This window comes from Saccostrea echinata, unplaced genomic scaffold (assembly GCF_033153115.1).
Source record: "Saccostrea echinata isolate AGI-Se365-2 ecotype Australia unplaced genomic scaffold, CSIRO_AGI_Sech_v1 ptg000017l, whole genome shotgun sequence".
In the NCBI taxonomy this organism is placed as follows: Eukaryota; Metazoa; Mollusca; class Bivalvia; order Ostreida; family Ostreidae; genus Saccostrea; species Saccostrea echinata.
Genome location: NW_026889766.1, coordinates 5,916,213 through 5,937,449, shown reverse-complemented (window position 1 = coordinate 5,937,449; position 21,237 = coordinate 5,916,213). Strand labels below are relative to the sequence as shown.

The 21,237-nt window shown below is 32.2% G+C and overlaps 2 long non-coding RNA genes across 2 annotated transcripts in view; both read right to left on the bottom strand.

The window, feature by feature from the left end:
- Positions 1-21,237, bottom strand: part of LOC133189359 (uncharacterized) — a 201,871-nt gene that overhangs the window by 61,527 nt on the left and 119,107 nt on the right. The gene's annotated exons all lie outside the window — the stretch shown is intronic.
- On the bottom strand, positions 12,987-17,913 carry LOC133189356 (uncharacterized). Its single transcript, XR_009721444.1, has 3 exons — positions 17,877-17,913; positions 17,219-17,293; positions 12,987-13,250 (listed from the first exon to the last, which is right to left on the bottom strand). It is a non-coding gene; the product is annotated as an uncharacterized LOC133189356 (long non-coding RNA).

The window sequence follows — 21,237 nt, the reverse complement described above, 5'->3', positions numbered from 1 at the left end:
GAACATTGTCATACTTTAGTTGAAAACTCTAAGCATGGTCTGTATAGATATGCCTAAAAACTAAAAGTTTAGCTCGTGTTCGAGATGTACTAAGTTTTATGAGCGAAATTCAGGCCAGGCCAGAACCTTAAATTCATTTGCAACTTAATGGGTCATAACCCGCTCAAACTCCATTCGCATGTGTGTTATGCGGTTACGCTATTACAAACGTCTTTTCACATGCAACAGTACCTTTTCCGGTCCTAGTCAATCAGCAAAACATATGGTGGAACTCTTTATCAGCTCGTTCAATGTTCACCTGGAAGCTGAACTACATGTATGCGGTCTTCCAAAAGATGAACATACTTCTTAGACGACCAACACTTATCCTGTATGAAGAGGAGGAGATCGAATTTGAAAAACTCAGTGCTCAAATGTTGTCACATCCAGTGAACTCTACAACAGACTGCAGGCATGAATTTGTAAACGAAGAGTCAAACCCCCTTGTCTGGCTAACCTTTACTATAAAATAGTGTACCATATAAGTGTTATTTTCTGCTTGTTGCATTTTTGTGTATTTTTTTCATTTGTATTTTAATTATTTACAACACATTTTCCCTCTTTATGTCATGATTAATTCATAATTTAGTTATGATGTAATTGTCTTGCTAAAAAATTTCTGTTACAGAGAAAATAAAAGATGAATGATTTAGTGCATAATTAGAATATTTATTTCATTGCATATACATTTTATTAATTAGTTTGGTAAAATCCAAGTGCTCCGACAAATATGAGGTTGAAATATAATAGAGAACTACGCTCTCTGTGTAAGAAATAAATCTTTGAAAAAATCAAATTTCAGTATCATCGCTGCTGGATGATGAAACATCAGTGTCAGTATCTTTTGCAGAGTCTGGGACGCATTATTTGTTTCATAGGGCCATCTTTAAAAAATTGTTTGTTTGCCCTCTTCCGACCGACCGGCTAAAAATGGCCCGACTCAAATTTTTTTTTTAAAAACCTCCAGGAAACGATATTTTTTTCCTTGTTTATTTCTGAATTTTTTCATCCCTTCAACGTGTATGTTGAAATTTCTAGGGGGAAACATTTTTTCTCACCTACCTATCGACCCACTATTTATTACCCTGAGTCAGGAAAGGGCAAACAAATATTATTTTTAATGTGACCTATTCCTTTTTTTTTATTCCAGTCAAGTCACTATAATCTTCATTATTTAGGGATTCATTGTCGAAATCCACTGATGTACTTTCTGATTTTAACAAAATATCCCTCCAGTGAGAGAAATAATTCTCATTCCAATTAAGACATTTTAACGCCCTATTTCATCAGTCCTATGGAGGTTTTCAATAACATCTATATCTCTAATCATATGTACATTAGACAAGTGAGAGGGGGATGCACGTGCATTGTCGTGCAATATCACATTATACTTCAAAAATACCTGTGTGCAGGCTTCCTTAGAAACAGTTTTTAAGATTTTTTTCTAAATGATCTACAAAAGGTACATTGTGAGATTTTGTGTCGATATAAAAAGTTTTAGCATTTGAATTGCCATCATCAGAAGAAGTCTGAAGCTTCGTCTATATATATTCCAATTAAGGGTGCATTTTGTGTAAATTTACTCATCCACAGTGACCTTTCCTCCGATAATACGGACCATTTTGGCACTAGCTCCATACTTCGTTATCTTTCCCTTAGGGTTTCTTCGACTGGAAGCATTTGTTCGCTTTAATTCACCTATAACAGTTTACTTTTCTAGACATGATGAAATGGTGTTTTTCCAATATGGTTTACAAAATAATGTCAGTTTTAGTCGCCAAAATTAACTTTTTTATCTTCCAGCATTTAATGAACGGAGCGCTGATTTATTTTTAGGAACAGTATATACCCACAGTACTTTAAAATTTAAGAGAAGGAAAGGTGGTGGCAACAATACACATACAAAGTGGTTTCTTTTAAAATTCTGTGTTTGTGAAATACAAGCAGAAAGTGCAAATTTATATGCTATAGGCCCCCATTATACATCGATAGATACTTACCGATAAAAAAAACTAAGAGAAATCGGGAAAAATAACGCTTAATAACAAGTAAATAAAAAAACTTAACGCAACATATAGATATATCAAGTATATACGTTATCAATATATCTTGATAATTAGAAAAGTTTTCTCCCAGAATTTTATCCGATACAAAAAAAAAAATTATTGTACCTCTACTGATTTTCACCAAATAAGAGTAAATTGACTCATTTTCCTGATTCTCTGAAAATATTTTTTTTGTATCGGTGTAATAAAACAGCTAAAGTATATCATTGAAGGAGTCAGCAAGATTCAAGTTCCCCTCGAGCAAGCCTATTTCCCTCGGCTTCGCCTCGGGAAATAGACTTGCTCTTGGGGAACTGAAATCTTGCTGACTTCGCATCGGAAAATAGGCTTGCACGTGGGACTACAGTACGTGCATATTCTAATACTATTGTCGTCTTAAATGATTGATTAGTCGGGAAAAAATATGAAACTGTTCAATTCAAAAAGCCTTTTACATGTATCTACTTATTAGTGTAATACATGTACATGTAATAGTTTTCAATCGTTTTTTAATAGAGACAAATTTGTTGGAATATTAAATTCAAATCCGTAAATAATAAAATAAAATAAAAACGTTTTAATCTTTAAAGTTGTTACAAATAAAAAATTATCAAAGGGGTTTGTATTGAAATAAGTCGACCAAATGGGGTGGGGGTGTAGATCGAGTCATATGTTTCGGAGGGTGCGTATCATTACCGCTACATTTTCAAAATTTTCATTACAACTACATACTCATTACCGCTATAAAAAAGATTATTACCGCTACATTGCCTCGTTTGTTATAGCCAGCAGCTTTTTCATGAACATATTGATTAAAAGTACAACAAACACATGTATAAGACTTTTTTTCTGCTCACCACGAGGGAAGTGAATGTAGGACTTTCAGCAGATTTTTTTCTCACTTTTTTACTAGTATATAAAATCTACGTAATAAAACGTTTTCGAAAATATTAAAACAGAGAAATTGTTCATGGATAAAACCACAGGTACTTGTGGACAGTACCCCCCCCCCCCTCAAAAAAAAAAAAAATACCCCACTATACATTATAATGTATAGTGGGGTATTTTTGTGTGGAACGATTATTTTGGGGTTTTCACGATTTTTTCCTATGGTACACATGATGAATAAGTGCAATAAATATAATTTGTGAAAAAAAATGTCCAACAAGCCCCAGGGTTGAATATCGGGGGGGGGGGGGGGGGTCCTGTCCCGAAGTACCTGTGGATAAAACACACAGTCTTCACAGAATTGATAGATCTATGAAGGCCATTTGCTTGACGTGGGCCTAGTGCTCACAGGCACTTGTTTCGTATACGGGGCACCCATACTTATTTTTACCACAAGGTGCCTAACTCAATTTCAGGCACCCCCGCTTCAAGCTCGTATTTTGTTCATATATCAATCATTAACCTACTTTAAAATTATATCGTTCGCTTCGACAGACTTTTTTCTTGTCAAATAGTTCCTTTCAGACGTCTGTGCTAGTGCTGTCTGGAAATCTCATCATTTTCATATTTTGCGTACAGTTTTTTTCTGACTCGTGTTGTTACTCTCCTTCCGGCCTGAATAGAACTCATGCATATTTCGTGCCATTGCTGGCAGATTTGAATATGTAGCGGTAATGAGTTGTAATCGCCAATAGTTTTATAGATAAAATGTAGCGGTAATGATCACCCGAAATTTCAAAGAAATGTAGCGGTAATGAGTTGAAATTTTTCGCAATGTAGCAGTAATGACCTCCCGTTTTGGAATACACAATGTAACTGCATTGCTCCTCGTCCGTTTAAATTTTCACCGAAGACATATTAATTTTTTAATATATCAATAGGTTTAATTAATTTTACCTCGTCTTAACATTTAAATATTCTTGAATAATTCCTTTACGTCCTTATAAAAAAATTATCTGATTTTTAAAATCATATCTCCATTCGAAAAAAATGTAGAAAGCGCTATTTTTCTAAATACGCATTTCCACAGTAAAACAATAAAAAAAAAAATTGCACAACAAACTACACCGCGTTTATAGTAATATTTCAATTAACCTAGATAGGCAAACTAAATAAATAATACAGATAACACCGTTATGTCTCAAAATGCACTGAACATTAGAACAATTAAAATTTTGGGATATGTTTTCTCGTGAATATTTTTTCCCAGTAAACCCGCAACCTATCTTAATTACGTTTTCTAGTTACGTTATGCACATTATGCTGACACGGCACAGTGTTTACTGAATTGTATTTCATTTATGAAAGATATTAAATAAACATGTATGGAAAATTATTAAAATGAAACAGCAAATCACATAACTTGTTTGTGTTGACACACGCGCTTTTGAAGAACTTCTTGTGACTATTGTTAATAGATACAGTGTACTCCGCATTACAAAGTAAAACATGCTTGTAGCCAGGTGCCAGGGACGAACAATTTTAATCTGTTATAAAGGTAATTCATTATATCGCTTAAACGAAAAGAGTGACTTCTTTGGTTATAGTAACCATGGACATCATATTATATAAATACTGCATGTATATAGTTGAGGGTAACATTGTAAATTTTCAAATGATACCCTCTACTACATGTAGTATTTATTATATTATTCTGGGTGTTTTATACAAATACTGTAAATAAAGATGAAGCGCTCGCGCATACATTCTGGGCGGTATTTTTCTTGGGGGGGGGGGGGGGGGGTTGATATCACTCGTCGTCAAGCAATGTTGACTGTTACTAAATTCTATCTGGAAGGCGTGGTTTCATCATTCAGAGGGTAACAGTGTTTTTTAAACAAATGTTTCTCGAATAATCAAATTCCAGTAATTTACATAAAAGTATAATATACCAAAATAACGATGTTGTATTTCCGGGCCCTCAGATACTCTTGCAAAAATCTATAATATACAGGCCAACGGACTAACAAGCTCATTTCATTAGGCCACAGTAAATAAATGCTGTGTTTTGCGTCCCCGGGCGAGCAGGGTTTTTTTTCCCTTCAAATTAAAATGTAGTAAAACTGAAAAAAAAAAAAACTTCCCAGAAATACAAATAAATTGACAAGTAATACATGTACTTCCTTTAAAGAGAAGTGACTGATGCTATCAAAATAAAGCATGCATTGAATTAGTTTTAAGCTCTACTTGTCGATTTTATATGATAGAAAGATTTTATGCAATGGTAGTGTCCGTCATTTGTAAGTGTGGACTTCTTGTATCTCTTCCAACAGTTTTGCCCGATTTAAATAAAACTTGGTATATACAAGTAGAGTACGCTAAGATACACAGAATTCTTTGTTTCACTTTTTTTATTTCAGTGAACGGTGTTGCCATGGTCACAAAAAAGAATTTCTGTGACGTTCAAAAGTGCACTATGATTTCACCAATCTTGTAATTATAGGTTTAACTACATGGTGCACATGAAATTACACCAGTCAACGTTGTACATGTAGTGGTTATCTACATACTACATAAAATTTCTTAAATACCACAGTGACTGGGATATGATCTTGATGCATACATAAAACACAAAGAGGAAGGACAACAATTTTATACCCAGTCTTCAGATAATGCGTTCATTCGTTGAACTTTATGAGTTTTTAGGGGGGGGGGGGGGGCACTGAAACTCGTGCTAAATTATTATTTTTTTTATTTCCATTTTGAATAAATAAATGATGAATTATTACTAAGGAATAAAATCAAGACACTTCAACTCTTGTAGCATGAAAATTGAATTTAGTGAACAGAACTTTTGTGGATTTGTGATCTCGGCAATGTGCTATCAATAGAAGGAAGAAAACTGGTTTTAGGTTCCTTAAATATTTCCAGAATTTCTTTAATGGAGTGTGCTCCAAAGCCCTGGTTCAATACCACCTGTATCCAACCTTATTACATAATATATTATTTTTCTTAACCCCTTCCATCAGTATCATCAAAGTGGAAATTTGAAAAAAAAAAAAAAAGTGTGGGGGGGGATTCTCATACAAGTACACAAAATGTGGAGCGGGGGGGGGGGGGGGGGGGGAGTTGAGGTTGCTTAACATTGTCACTGATTTCTTCATTGAATGTAGATTTGATATCCTCAATATCACCCATGAAATTTAGTACTCTGTATTGTAGAAAAACCCAAGCGTGTGTCTTTCAGTAGCGTTTTTTCCTTGAACAAAGTAACTCTCATGGCCCCAGCCATCACAGTCTCAAACTTCACCACACCCCAAGTCATACGTAATTTCATACACAATTCACTAGTTCATCATAAACTCCAAGTTGTAAAGGACGGTGGCAGGGAGAGTGACACATTTTGGTCCCTAGATTAGGTAGGGCCAGCCTGAGGCATGTTACCGGATATTGCAAATGCAAACAAAGAATCTTTTAAGATATACAGATATTTGATAAAAATGAATACAAATTTACTTTATTACTTTATTAATTCATTTATATAATGAGAATATTTTATCAGATTGAAGAATACGGGCTAGGCTAGGAGATCAAATATTAAAACAGACTGATATATTTCAATTTTGGACCTCAAACATTACTTCCACTGAGACTTGAAATATAAATAGTAAATAATGCCTATCTCTTTACATATTTTCAAATTTGATTTTAAAAAAAAATGATAAAAAAGAACTTTTAATAAAAAAAACACCTGACCAGAAGGATCACTTGAATCTTTACAATTAATTTCATTAATAAGTCAACTAATTCTGAACAATATTTGCATATAATATACTGGTTTACACAGATATAGATATGTGCCACACACAACCAAGTACAAATTCAAATTACTTCTCAAATAAGTAAAAACCCTCACAAAGACTTCAAAATGAAAACTGGACCTTTATGACTAGGCTTAATTCATCTTTTTCCATTAAAATCATTTATTATTTTAAAAAATTAAACTCACTTTGTTTCTTCAGAAAAGCTAGGGTGTACTTTTATGATCTTAAAATTATATGAATGAAAATCTAATACACTGAAGATGCCAAAAGCCAAAATGCTTGCCTGAGACATTTTGTGTCTACTGTTCTTAAAAAGATTGTTTTTAAAGATTTTCCCCCTCCATATTCCTATAAAAAATGTTGACACTTCTATACATGTACAATTTAAACCCTAATTTCAGTCCGTTTCTAACCCCAATGCCCATAAATTAAACAAATTTAAATGTTGACACATAGATACATGCAAAATGAAAACCTTACTTTTAGCCCCAATGTCTATAATTTGAACAAAATTAAATCCATATGATGTTGTAATGTTTGCATATGACTTTGATTTATGTCACCCTGCTAGTTTTTCACTTATACCTATTTTTATGCAAAACATATAACCCCTTCTGCAGCTCTACCCTCGCCTTAGGGGCAATGAAAAAAACTTGAATCTATGCTCATTAAGAAAACTCTTGGATAACATTTGTCTTATATGACCAAATAGATCATAAAATGAAAGTTTTTAAATGTCTTTGACATTATCCCATTTTTCATACTTCTTCATTATCTCCCCTTGGAAAAGAATGCAGCCCTTTAATTGAATAAGCTTTATAACTCCTTTTAAGCTGAGATACATTGTACCAAATGTGGTTTACATTGACCAAATGTTAAAAAAAAAATTAGAAAATGTTAAAAGTTAATGGAGGTAAACACTCAAACATATAAAAGACTTCTTTTTATCAGAATTGTGCAATTGAACCTTTGCAATTGAGCCTTTGGATCAGGTGAGCTAAATTCCATATCCATGTTTAGCTATGGACCTTACAGGTGTGTTGTATCTCCTTGAAATAATTACACCATATACAAATGTAATTTTAAGGCAGTATGTTTTTAAATGTACTTTTAAAGCTTTAATTCAATTGTCACAGCAGATTTGGTGTAACTTCCAAGAAATATTTTCCGCATTGGCTGGCTCTCTCAGTTGGGCATTCAAGCACTCAAAATGGCTGCATGATTCGATCATTTTTTCTGATGAACACTAGGAATTTTCATTTGTCCTGGTTTTCTTCTTCAGCCCACCATCATGCATGCATCTATATTGAAATTAAATTTAAATGATCATTTAATCAAGCATGTTTTTAAAAAAAAAACACTTCCAATCATAAAATCCTTCCTGCATATTTATACATTATCATTTTATAAACTGTATGTTGCCCTACAATGTACATGTACTTATGATGTGCTATTTTTGTTTTAAATGTAATCCTTATACATTCTACTGTTATATGTATATGTTAATTGTTATTTGTAAATGAAAATAAATTTCAAAATAACAATCATTTGAGAGTATTGCATAAGCCTTCTGGCAAGTCACAGTAATCTGGTTCCCAAAGGCTATAATTCTGTCAAAAATCAACAAAGTGTAATGAAATGCAAACTTGATCTGTAACTTATCCAGGTACACTCACATATACTTAAAATCAGCTGAATACACATGTATCTGCGAGTGTTTAGAAAAAAAAAATCCAGAAAACCAAGTGACGAAGACTGACAGACAGACTGATGGACAGATAAGGGGGAAACCTATACTCCCCTCCGGTGTCACTGGTAGGGGATTAAAATAATTACATACGGTGTGCAAATATTTTGAAGACTCTCTAAAACAGTAGTTTATTCATTAATTTAAAAATGAACATCATAAAAATATTGATCTCTAAGTACATGTGTACATGAACATGATGTGCCATATACATGTAGAACATGTAGAACATGCTTACTAAATAAATTAAAAGGAAAACCCCACTTTTCAGAGCATAGCTGTAATAAAACAAAGAAGTGTGGAAAAGCAAATGGAACAGACTGACAGTTAGACCGTGAAGGAGAAAACCTATAGTCCCCTCCAGTTTCACCCACAGGGGACTAATAAAATAAGAAGTTTACACCCCCTCAAAAGTTAAAAGACCCAACTTTTTTTTAATTGAGATTTTTTTTTCTAAATAGTGATAATCTTACATTTGGTGATTAAAACAGAATATAAAATTTAAAACTAGATTCACATAAAATTATGATGAATAAAGAGTAAAGAAAACATTTTTTTAAACATTAGAAATTTTAATTGATCCTTTTTAGCAAATATTTTTCATCACTTGCATCATTCTTGCTATGGCAGATTAAAATTTGAAGAAAGTAATTATCAAGAATATTAGATGTAAAGGTTGCAGGGGCTTTTTAATGACAATATTGTGTGTAGGAAGTTTTCACATATATACACTGCGCTGTAGAAAGCCTGTCCATTGCTAGAATTCATTCACTATTCGGTGTCGCCTGCAGATCGGCACTGAGGGATCACTTTACCAAGCATCTGTCTGTGTCTAGCTGTCCGTCTGTCTGTCACACCCTATATCTCAAGAACTGTTAGAGGTATGGATTTGATGTTTTGCACATACATTGCTTGGCACTACAGCTTTTGTAAATTATCATGGAGGTACCGACCTTGTGACCTTTGACCTTGACCTTTAAAATAGTTCATAGTGCTGATATACAACATATATTTGACATTAATAGGTAAGTCTATGCTATTTAGCATGTATACTATTTGTCATAAGGCAATATAAAAAATATCAGCATTACAATCCACTTGACCTTGACATTTGACCTAATTTGCAAAAAATATCTTGGGCAGTTAATTAAACTTATGAATATTGAATTTTGAGAGGCAGGGTTTAGATAATTAGCATTAATATATGTTCATGATCTCATGATTATGTACTTTGAAACCGGCTATGATATTCAGTTACCAGACAAACTTTAATATATTCAAATACTATGAAAATAAATCGTGATGGGTATTTCACAATGGATCATGTAGACTAAGATTTGCAGTGAACACATGGTAAAGATAGACTGAAATCTCTTTTGAATGCTTATTGGAAACATGTTTAGCTCATGAAAAAGTACTTTGAAACTGTATAATATTCTGATACCACACAAACTTATACATGCATTCAAAATACCATAAAAATACATCGGGATCAGTATTCAACAATGGATCGTGAAGACTGACAATGGTTGCAGTAAAGACAGACTGAAATCTTTTGGAGGATTGTTGGAAACAATTAATAAAATGATAAATAGTTATTTCTAATAAATTCAAATTTAAATGTTTATTTGACATGTCTTTGAGGGTTAAGGAACCATATTTTCTTTGATTGTCAGATTCTATTGCAGTCGTATACTTAATCCATGTATGTCTTTTTTTTTTACAGGCAAATGCATGAACTATCAGTTTATCATACTTTATATATAGTAATTATTAATAAGTAAAAAGCTGACCATGCACTCATAGATTTGTTTACACCTGAAATGAAACTACAAAGCAGGTGACACATGTGTTCCTTGAAACATGTACTCTTGTTTAAATATGTTGTCTACATATACACTTAATGTCTTCAGCATATCCCTCTTATCGGTTAAATTTACAAAATTAACTGACATGTCTGCTTTCAACAGATTTTATCTAAAAGTATCTAATGATTTTATTGCAATTATAAATTCATTAAATCTATATGTCCTTTATTTGTCACACATAGTCTTTTAATTAGGGGTGTATTGTTATACCAGTTAATAATACATGTATGGAGATACCTTTCAACTGAAGTTGGTTTCCAGTTAAAAGCAATAAATTATCTTAACTCTTTTTTTTTTATTTGTCAATTTAAAAATTAGAAAAGAATTCAAGTCATTGTAAAGTACACTGTACTTTACAAAATGTAATTTCTTTTTTTTGTTTTTGTTTTTTTTTTTTTTTTTGTTTGTTTTTGTTTTGAGATATAGAATTTTGTATTAATTATTCTATAAATTATATTTAGGCCAAACAAAAAAATATGTGTGGTTCCGGTTACACTTCCAAAAAAATTAGGGTAGGTAGGTAGGGATTTTTTTTTTTTTTCTTTTTTTTTTAACAAAATGATTTTCTTAATTTTTTCTAAATAATACCTATCACTGCTTTGCAAATGGCATTTAGATGTGGTGTGATAATATACTAGTCAATATTGGTAGGGGACACCTATATGCTAGCTTGCTTTGGAATTAACACTATTTAACACTTGCAATATGTTTTGCAAGGAGGCCGTCATTGCTGAAACTAAAACTTAAACTGGAGCCATTGATGGAAATTGAAATTCCGGAAAAAATATGAAAATTGCCCAAAAAAAAAGTTAGGGTCGGGGGTATAAAATAGGGAAGGTCGGGTAACCGGAACCACACATATTTTTTTATTTGGCCTTATAAACAAACCTTATTTCATAATGATTGAAGAATGCATTTATTCCTAACAATTTTACAGTGAAAACTTTTATGATTTTTTATATTCTACAGTAGAACACGTAGAACAGAAGTAAAAAAAAAGTGATATGCATCAATATATATCATAAAACACAATTAAGTCAAAATATTGTCATGATTAATTTTTTTTGCATTTCGATACTCATCCCTACTTTTAACTCAATGAATCTTTACTCTAGACTTTGTAATTTTTGAATGAGAAAGCATTTATGAGATTAGATTCAAAGCAAAGCTAGGGGCTGACAACAAAACAAGAGGCCTAAGGGCCACAACACTCACCTGAGTCACTTTGGCCCTGCTGTTCTGCAACAGGTTTTCCCCCAATATACATGTATTTCTATGTAAAATTTTGATTGTATTTTGTGGCCCCATCATATATATAGTGGCCATTATTTGTTAAAAAAAAATGAATCTACGCTACCAGAGGATGCTTCCACATTAATATGATTCATCATGGCTTTGTTGTTCTTGAGAAGAATTAAGCGTTTTAAAGATTTACCCAATATAATCCCTATATTGTGCCCCAGAAAGCTTGCACCTAATTTTCATCTTTTCTAGTCCAATATTTCTTGAGAAGAAGATATTTAAAATTTTTCCCTATATATTTCAATGTAAAAGTTTGATCCCCTATTGTGCCCCACCCTACCCCCGGGGGACATGTTTTGAACAATTTACAATCTACACTACCTCAGGAAGCTTTCAACTAAATTTTATCTTTACTAGTCCAGTAGTCTTGAGAAGAAGATTTTTAAAGATTTTTTTTCCTATATATTTCAATGTAAAACATCCATTCCCTATTGAGGCCTCACCTTACCTCCAGGGGCCATGATCTGAACAATTCATCATCTACAATTCCTTAGGCAGCATTTATATAAGTTTCAGCTTTTTCTGCCACAGTGGTTCTTGAGAAGGAGATATCTAAAGATTTTTCCTATAAGTAAGTAAGTATTGTGGCCCCATCGTGTCCCCCCCCCCCCCCCCCCCCCCCACCGGTGGCAAGATTTAAATAATTTAGAATTTACACTACCTCAGGAAGCTTCCATATAAGTTTCAGCTTTTCTGTCTCATTGCTTCTTGAAAAAAGATGTTACAATGACCCCACCCTATTTGCATTTTCCTGATGATCTCCCCTTGGAAGGGAAATTGGCCCTTCATTTTAACAATTTAGAATCCCCTTTACCCAAGAATGTTTTGTACTTTGCTTAAATTTGGCCAAGTGGTTCTTGAGAAGAAGTTGAAAATGTGAAAAGTTTACAGATGGACGGACAGACATGTGATCAGAAAAGCTCATTTGAGCTTTCATCTCAGGTGAGCTAAAAACTCAAAAAGAGGGAGGGGGTGTAAAGTCATACATGCACCTTGTCCTTTAGCTTTCATGAAAATTGAAAATATATGTATTTAAAAAAATCAATGAGAGAAACTATATGTAAAAATTAGTTAAAATTAAATGGTAGTAATCATAATTGTTAGGTTATTAACAATCAAGATAAATGTTTAATTCAATTACCAATAAAGAGATCCTAGTTTAAAGCCATATTTCCAAAGGTTGATTCTTTGTCATCAAAACTCCTAAAATCCGTCTTAGTCTTAACTTGCACATCTTCCTTGAATTTTTGACAATCAATTGATTTTTGTTAATTTTGTCAGTTCAACAGTATTTCCTGACTTTATGGAAGTCTGAAGAAAGTCCTGAGGATTACACTCTACTATTCTTTTTTTTCACACTCCCATGGAATTTATTCTGATTTGTCATATTTGGTTTCTCACAATCCTTAAATCTTTCTAATGTGGCTATACATGCTTCCTTTAAACTTGGTTGATATCATGTGTTCTATAATCCACCACAAGCTGTAGAACAGACGTCCTTCTTCTTACAGGGTTTGTTGCTAAGAAATGTTCATAACTGAAAAGATAAAGTGATTCCCATCTATTAGAATGTTGAAGACCTTTAATGAAATATCAAGATTACAAACAGTATTCAAGCTCAAAAGAGGTGGGATGAGTTATCATGGAGGAATAAGCATCCCCTGTCAACTAGTTACACCTGCTGTGAGCTCCTTGTCATAATAGGGTGAATGGATAAATCTGTAGACACTTCAGTATGAAAATAACAGCCTAACAATTTCTGTATGAAAACATCAGTAAACACTTGACTTATCTGTAGACTGTATTTGTTAAAAAGGTCATTGTAACAAACACAGAATTTGCAAAATGTTGGCTATACCTGTATCATCAACTTATTTGCCAATAGCTTGCCTCATTTTAGTTATTGTTTGTACTTGGTACACATGCTCTTGCCCTTTGAATCAAATGGGAGACTTAAACTCCATATGCAGGTGATAATGCTACATAAGTAAGAGAAGTTAATAATAGAAAAATTAAAGTTACGTGTTTATCATAAAGTTTAATTGTTACCTTGCCATTAATGTCTTTAGTAAATATTCAAATATGAAACAGATGTATAAGCCTCTGTGGTGTCTTCAATTTTGAGTTCAAAGAGATATACATGTGAATGAAAAAAATTAAATATAATGAATAGTGATCAATCTAAGAAAATCTATAAGCAATACAAATCTGTGAAGTGCCTGGCAAAAAACAAGGACCCTCTGGAAATTCCAGAGGTGGGATCAGGTGTCTAGGAGGAGTAAGCATCCTCTGTTAACCGGTCACACCTGAATAAGTTAATGTAGGAATAAAAATGAATAATTACTATCCATTGATAAAGCATCATCAGTATATCATTATACATAATATATCTAGTAATGTACCGTTAGTATGTATAGGACAGGAAATACAAAATATAGTTATTTATAAAACAGTGTATTTTCAACTTCAGGTCATCATATTAAAAAAAATCCTATATTTCCAAACATTGAGGAGGACTGGTGGCTTTCATTTGTTTCATTGTATTTAATCATGTAAATAATGTACCTGACCACAAACATATGGCATGTGGCTTACATGTAATCGTGCTATATTACGCATGCATCAAAATTTAATTCTAATTATTGCATTGCTTAGTGTTCACACGGAGTTAATGCAAAGAAATTTGATGCGCAGTAAATTAATTTGAATTAACTTATTTGCATTAAATTCTCCATGTGAATGTGGTTCAAATTTAATTTGTATTAACTTACGTTCAATTCGAATTAAACCCTCCTTGTGAAGACGACATAAAATGTACATATCTCATACTGTACACCCTCAACAAAGTTTCACAACCAGTTAATACATATTCTTTTCAGCTGTCAAAATCACATTCGCATGATTAAAATGAAAGTGAATGTTAAGTTGAATACCGATCCCGATTAGACTAAAGACAATTAAAGGACTGTTAAGGACCCTCCATACACTAAATCAAAAATGTTTTTAGTCCAAGATAAATAAATTGAATACTTTATTTGCATGTGTTTTCTCACTTAAATAAACAATGTGTAGAGATTTCTGTTCATCAATACTTTAATGTCTTTGAATATTTTTCTTAGGGTGTAATGTACCCTATGCTGAACATGTTGAAATTCAAGAAAGTAAAGTAGATCTGATTAGCTCATTATGTATGCCGTAAATATGATTTTCTTATTCAATTGTTAAGAATGCTTGCATTGACTAAAATTCAATAACAGACTGCTAGGATTTCAATAGATTTATTAAATTTGATTTAGACCCCAGGGCGAATTAGTCTCTATCTCCATAAAATACCATAAAATCAGAGCTCTTTGGTGTACAGTATATTCAAGTGGAATATAATTTAAAATTGACATAGAGTGTAATTGATTTGTATGTGAAAACTGAAATTAAAATAATCATGGAGGGTAAAAAATTGGGAAGGGGTTACAATCTTTCAGATTTCTTCTAATTCCATCAAAAAATATATACAGAGAGCTTAATTTATGCAATCTAAGTAATACACAGATGATAACATTTCTTGTTCATTTGAAATTTCATATAATATTCTTGGCACACAGACTTGTTCACTATCAACAACATGTTTACCTTTTAAATGAAATTTTAATAATCTGGTTAAAGTGGTAACAGATACTCTTTATTAACAAACTTCTCTTAACATAATTGATCACTCAGGTTTACAGGGTCTGCCAGTCAATCGATATCAAACATTATTTAATAATGATTCCCTCTAAAAGATTATGAGGCCCCTTATATTTTTTGTTGTTATTGTCTTGTCTTTTATTGTCTTGTTTAGTATTTTTAATATACTTACAAACAACTTGTTCCTTAACACTAAATAATGATTTAAGTTGACTTTGGTCTGAGTAATTACTGTGCTTTTCCAGTCACTGCACTTAAAAATACTAAATGCATCTGCTGTAAGTTTTACTCGCATTAAGGTGTTGATTATATACTGTAGATGCACAAATTTTCGTGGGGATAAAATTTTGTTATTTGTTATCTGAGAAGGTTTTGTGGGCATTAAATTTCATTGTTTCGAATGTAACCCTATTCATTATACTGAAATGTAAAATTTCATGTGGGATTTAATTTCGTTGAATAGATAATGTTAACAATTATGGTTAACTTATGAACAACTGTCGAAATAAAGGAATGTTTCTGCTTTAAAAGCATATACATGTATTGTATATATATATATATATATATATATATATATATATATATATATATATATATATACATGTATATATATAAAATGTAGCTTCTCTGGCCTTTCTATTGATAATGTAAATAAGTGAGCAGAGTCATCTAGTGTGATTACATTTTTTATTACTTTGAGGGGAAAAATCATAAAACCTGTTGAAATTTTTGATTTTTTTATTCTACCGGTAATTGCTAATAGATCCAGTTTTACATAATGCCAATGTTAGCTTCACTAATTTATGCATAATTAATCCCCCCAAAAAAAACAAAAATGACTTTTCCCTGCATTTTCCAGTGCCTCATGTTAGAGTGGGAGTGAGTTAAAAAAACTGCAAGATTTCAAACAGCTGCAAATCTCTGTTATTTATGTCTCTATGATGTACACCCTTAATGATAGAAAACTTTTGAAGGATTTATAAATATTTGTAAATGTTCAATCATAATTCCATATAACATACTTGTATTCTCTGCATTTGGAAAATCTTAATTTTCATTTATTTTTTTTTTAAATCCCTGAATGGAAGTAAATCTCTTCATTTTGAATTTCAGTGGTTGCATTATACCCCAATAAATACATGTATAAGTGTGTATCCCTCCTTCTTTGTTTTTTTTTTTTTTTTTGTTTTTTTGTTTTTTGTTTTTTTTGTTTTTTGCTGAAAATAAAAGTGTGCACACAATAAAAGAGAATTTATAGTAGTTCTTATTTGTTTAATATATTAATACATTACATGGTATACCCCAATGACAACAATGGCCAATTGTGTAGTATTAATTATCTGTCCTGTTTATTATGGAAAATAGCTAAATAATGAAAATTATTGGTATGACTGTCAGTTGCAAACATCTTTTTTTTAATATCCCATTTAAATAATTTTATTTTACTCTTTATCTGGACTACATGTATCACTGGTGAAGTTCCATCTTTGTCTTTTAAACTGAACCTTTAATTTTTTTATACTGGCACAATTAAGTGATAACATACAGACTTAATTTTAAATTTATTGATCCTCCCAAATATTTGCCGGTCTTGGGCCAACAGACTGTCATTAAGGTAAATAAATATTACATGTAAAACACTGATTCATGACTGTAGTATGAAACAATGCAGGAAAAGGTATACAGATCATGCTGATACACAAACACATTATCATGAACATGAACTCAGATCATTAGAACTTCAGGTAGTGTTTGTTTTTTTCCTGACATGTAGCTTAAATTAATTTTCACTATTAAATGAATATTATATAATTGCATTCATACCATAAACTTCTCCCTGCTGTGTTCTGGGAATCCATGAACATTGATAATTTTCTGATCCGAAATCAATGAATCTACCTGAAATGTATTATAATAATAACATCAGTTTTAAAACATGAATTCCAGGATGATAAATAAATAGGAAAATATTCTTTAATGACTGTAACTTAGTAGAAGTCGCATCATTTTCATGAATCATCACAGTCAGGGACCTATATACTAGTATATAGGTCCCTGTCACAGCTATATTTACATATTCTCTCAAAATTGTCCCAATGCAATAATGAATGCATGTCAATAAAATGACAAGTATCAATCTTTAAATTCTCATACTTTGAAATCTTTGTACATTAAAATTAGGGCATGTCACTGTCTAAATGCACAGCATGTCTTTGACATAAATATCAACTTATATTATAAGCTGCACTATATCTTCAGTTTGTCAGGGCTAGAAGATCACGTTGAAGCAGGGACCTATACATGCTTAACAATTATATCATTATGTCCCTGGGAGAAGTAAACAGCTGCCCCCCCCCCCCCTTTCATAATTTAAATGTGCAGAAATTATTTCTAATATTCACGCCTCAGAAGTACATGTGTTTTTTTAGTTGACAGCTTAATGTGTACACAATATTAACAATGATTTTAGCAGCCCACGTACCTATATATAACCCAGGCAGACTGAACGTTTCCCCTGCCCATAACACACGGCGTGACCGACTCTACTTTCGTTTTTAATACGAAACCTCCGAACTTGACATGACACATAAACAAGATGCGAAACGCAAGAAAACATTTAAAATTTTTGACAATATATTTTGCTACACATTGCAAAAGATCAACGTTGATTCAATAAAATTGAAATATTAGATGCATAAATAGTTTCTCTCCGCGAGTACAACAAATGCCAATACGGAACGTGTTTATTTTCCCAGAGACATACATGTAGATATAGAAAAAAAATTCTTTATGTTTTTACTAACATTAATAATAATAACTTTTAGTATATTGGTTAAAACCATTTATACTGCAATCATGCAACGATGCACATTGTAACTATACAGCATATACATGTATACATACCGTAGGAAAAATATTGAGTAGACAATAATGCCGTAATGTCATAATGGACACATATCTTTACTCATTAATTCATAGGCCATATTATTAAATACATAAAATTTTTAATTTATTTATTTACAGATTTTTTACTTACCTTTTACAAAGTTTACTTCGTCCTCATGTACATGACTAAGTGTGAAACGGGTACTGTATTATGATGTCATTTACGACGTCATTTGATGTAACGAGCATGCGCACTCGCAATGTGTGTAAGTCTCGCCGAGAAGAAAAAATGATGGATCCGTGGTCATCTTATACACACTCATTACACAGATCTCATGCATCCGGTCAAATTAACACTTCATTTTTTTGAAATGGGATGCATCCTAGGACATTTTCCAGTTGATTTATGATAAAATCCAACTGAACACCACCATTTCGTGTTCATTTGGATTTTTCCGTGTTCATTTAAACGTGTGCCGTCTAAAGCACGTGTCCAATTGACAGGGTTTACAAACACACAGGGTGTGTGTGTGTGTGTGAGGGTGCGTTTGTAAACACCTTCAACTCAGCTCAGGTACTTATTGACACATCAATCAACTCACTACAGTTTTTCAAATCACTACAGTAATCACTGTAGTGAGTTGCCGTTTTACGAAAAATGGGTAGTTCTCGATTATTTATGCCCAAAAAATCGAGAAAAAAAGTTGGTGTCATTTGACGGTTTACACCCGTATTTTCACACGCCGACTTATGATCAAAAAATGGCACTTACACACTTTACTCGGTTTTGATTCTAGCGCATGCGCAATGCAGACTAATACTATGGCCGACTTCCGGTGTGTAATGATCTCGATTTTTCTACAAAGTAACAAATGATCTCATCAGGTAAGTTAATTTTCTGTTGATTTCACCGTGAATTAAAGCGTTAATTACAAAACATCACATCGTTTCCATATACAAAGATATTATTCAATCACTCGATAAACATAGAATATTTAGATTTCGTTTTTTATATGCCCTTGAAAAATTTATGTTCAAATCCCTTAGTTTTAATCCACAAAATAAAACTTTAAGGTTAAAGAATTATTTAAATATATTTCCATATAACTTTAAATCCACTACATGGCCCAATCCATTTGTTAAGCATAATTTGCAGTCGTCATCGAGTCTAAGTTCGAATTTTCTCGAATTATTCATAATGTTGACATGTTTCTATTTCATACACTCGTATCAATTAATTCTGTTCAACTTATATAAAAAATTATACTTCATGTAATATATCAAACGTATCTGGTTCTTTGTTCTAGTTATGAACTGAACTGGAATTATCTCTATCCTTTATAGTCACACATATTGCCATCAACACATCTTCAGTTCAGAAGTTAAATAAATTATTTTATGAAGTTAGAAATTATTTATCTTATTTATCTTTGTCCAAGACATGCATTTCATTTGTAATTTATTCTTTATTTTAAAAAAACTGCTCCAAATATGTATGATTACAAAAGTATTTAACAGTACGTTCTCACCATATAAGAATCACACTTTTCGATTTTAAATGTTTCTCGACTGATTTTACAGAATTTCAAATGAACAAATTCATTTAAATATTTTCTAATACAATGTCCCTGATGTATGTCACAATGGAACACCTGCACATGTATTGTATAAAAAGAATTGAGAAAGATTAGGTATCTTTATAATGGAGGTACGTGTATGATAGACTGTTTTGATCAGAAGGGGAAATGCATTTTTAAAATACAACGGCTAATGTAGACAAGATCAGAGTTCTCTTTCATCCAAAAATAAAGTATGCTCAGTTCTTCTTGTATGTGTCCTTAAAGCTGGTAAACTAATCAAAATATGAAAATCTGCAAGTTTTTGTACATGTATTCAGATTGGAAACTTTAATAATTAGTTGCCTTCCTGTCCGTGTAAGAGAAATAATTACAGTCTCTAGGCTTGATGTGGTGTGATTACGGTAGTCGTAAAATGTGGTTTCCAAGACTTTACCTTATTTATTCATTAGAGTTAGTGATTCATGTTCACTATTGTTTAATCAGAAGGAGATGATCCAGGAATTCTTCCGGGGGGGGGGGGTTGTTCCATCCCCCCCCCAAAAAAAATCCAACTGAGAAATTTACCCAAAACTTAAAAAATAAATAGATAAATTTTAAAAAACTCAAACTTGTCCATCCCCCCCCCCCCCCCCGAGAAAAACTACACCATACAAATTTAATTGAAAAATCAAAAATAAATAAATAAATAAATAAAATAAAATAAAAAAATAAAAATAAAAAAAATATGAGTGGACTGGACTGGATCGGTGCATGAATTGCTAAACATTGTCCATCGTATATATGAAGAACTGCATAAATTTTACACTTAGTCTAATCAGGGACTATATATAGAAATATCTATTTGAACATTGTTAATGCCTCTCCCCCTCCCCCCTCTCCATTTACCATGTTTATTTCTAGTAAAAAAAATTGTCTGATTAACCTATTCTACTCAAATTTACTCAAGTAATAAACATTTTTTTTCTGTGTAAAATTTCATTCCGAGTCATCACCGGAACGAATTACTACTTAATCGTAACTAGTACTGTTGTGGCGTGATGCTTGATTGTGAACCTAATAACATAGAAATACTTATTGGATTATACCTTCGATGTCATTCTGTGATTTATTTTAGTATGTAAATACCCCTTATGGTAAGTATAGAGTAAGAAACGTTATATAAAGGTGTAAATGACAAGTTCAAAATATTTACATGATAAACAAATCAGAGGTCATTCGAGTCACGTATAAAATTATTAAGTCATGCATGTGATATCAGTCAAGTGCAGATATTTCACAAAAGTTTGGTTGTGCATATATTTTAAACCTTTCACTGTGGTGTTTGTGAGCGTGATATGTGATACAGCTGTGATACCAACACGTAAAAGAAGATAGGCT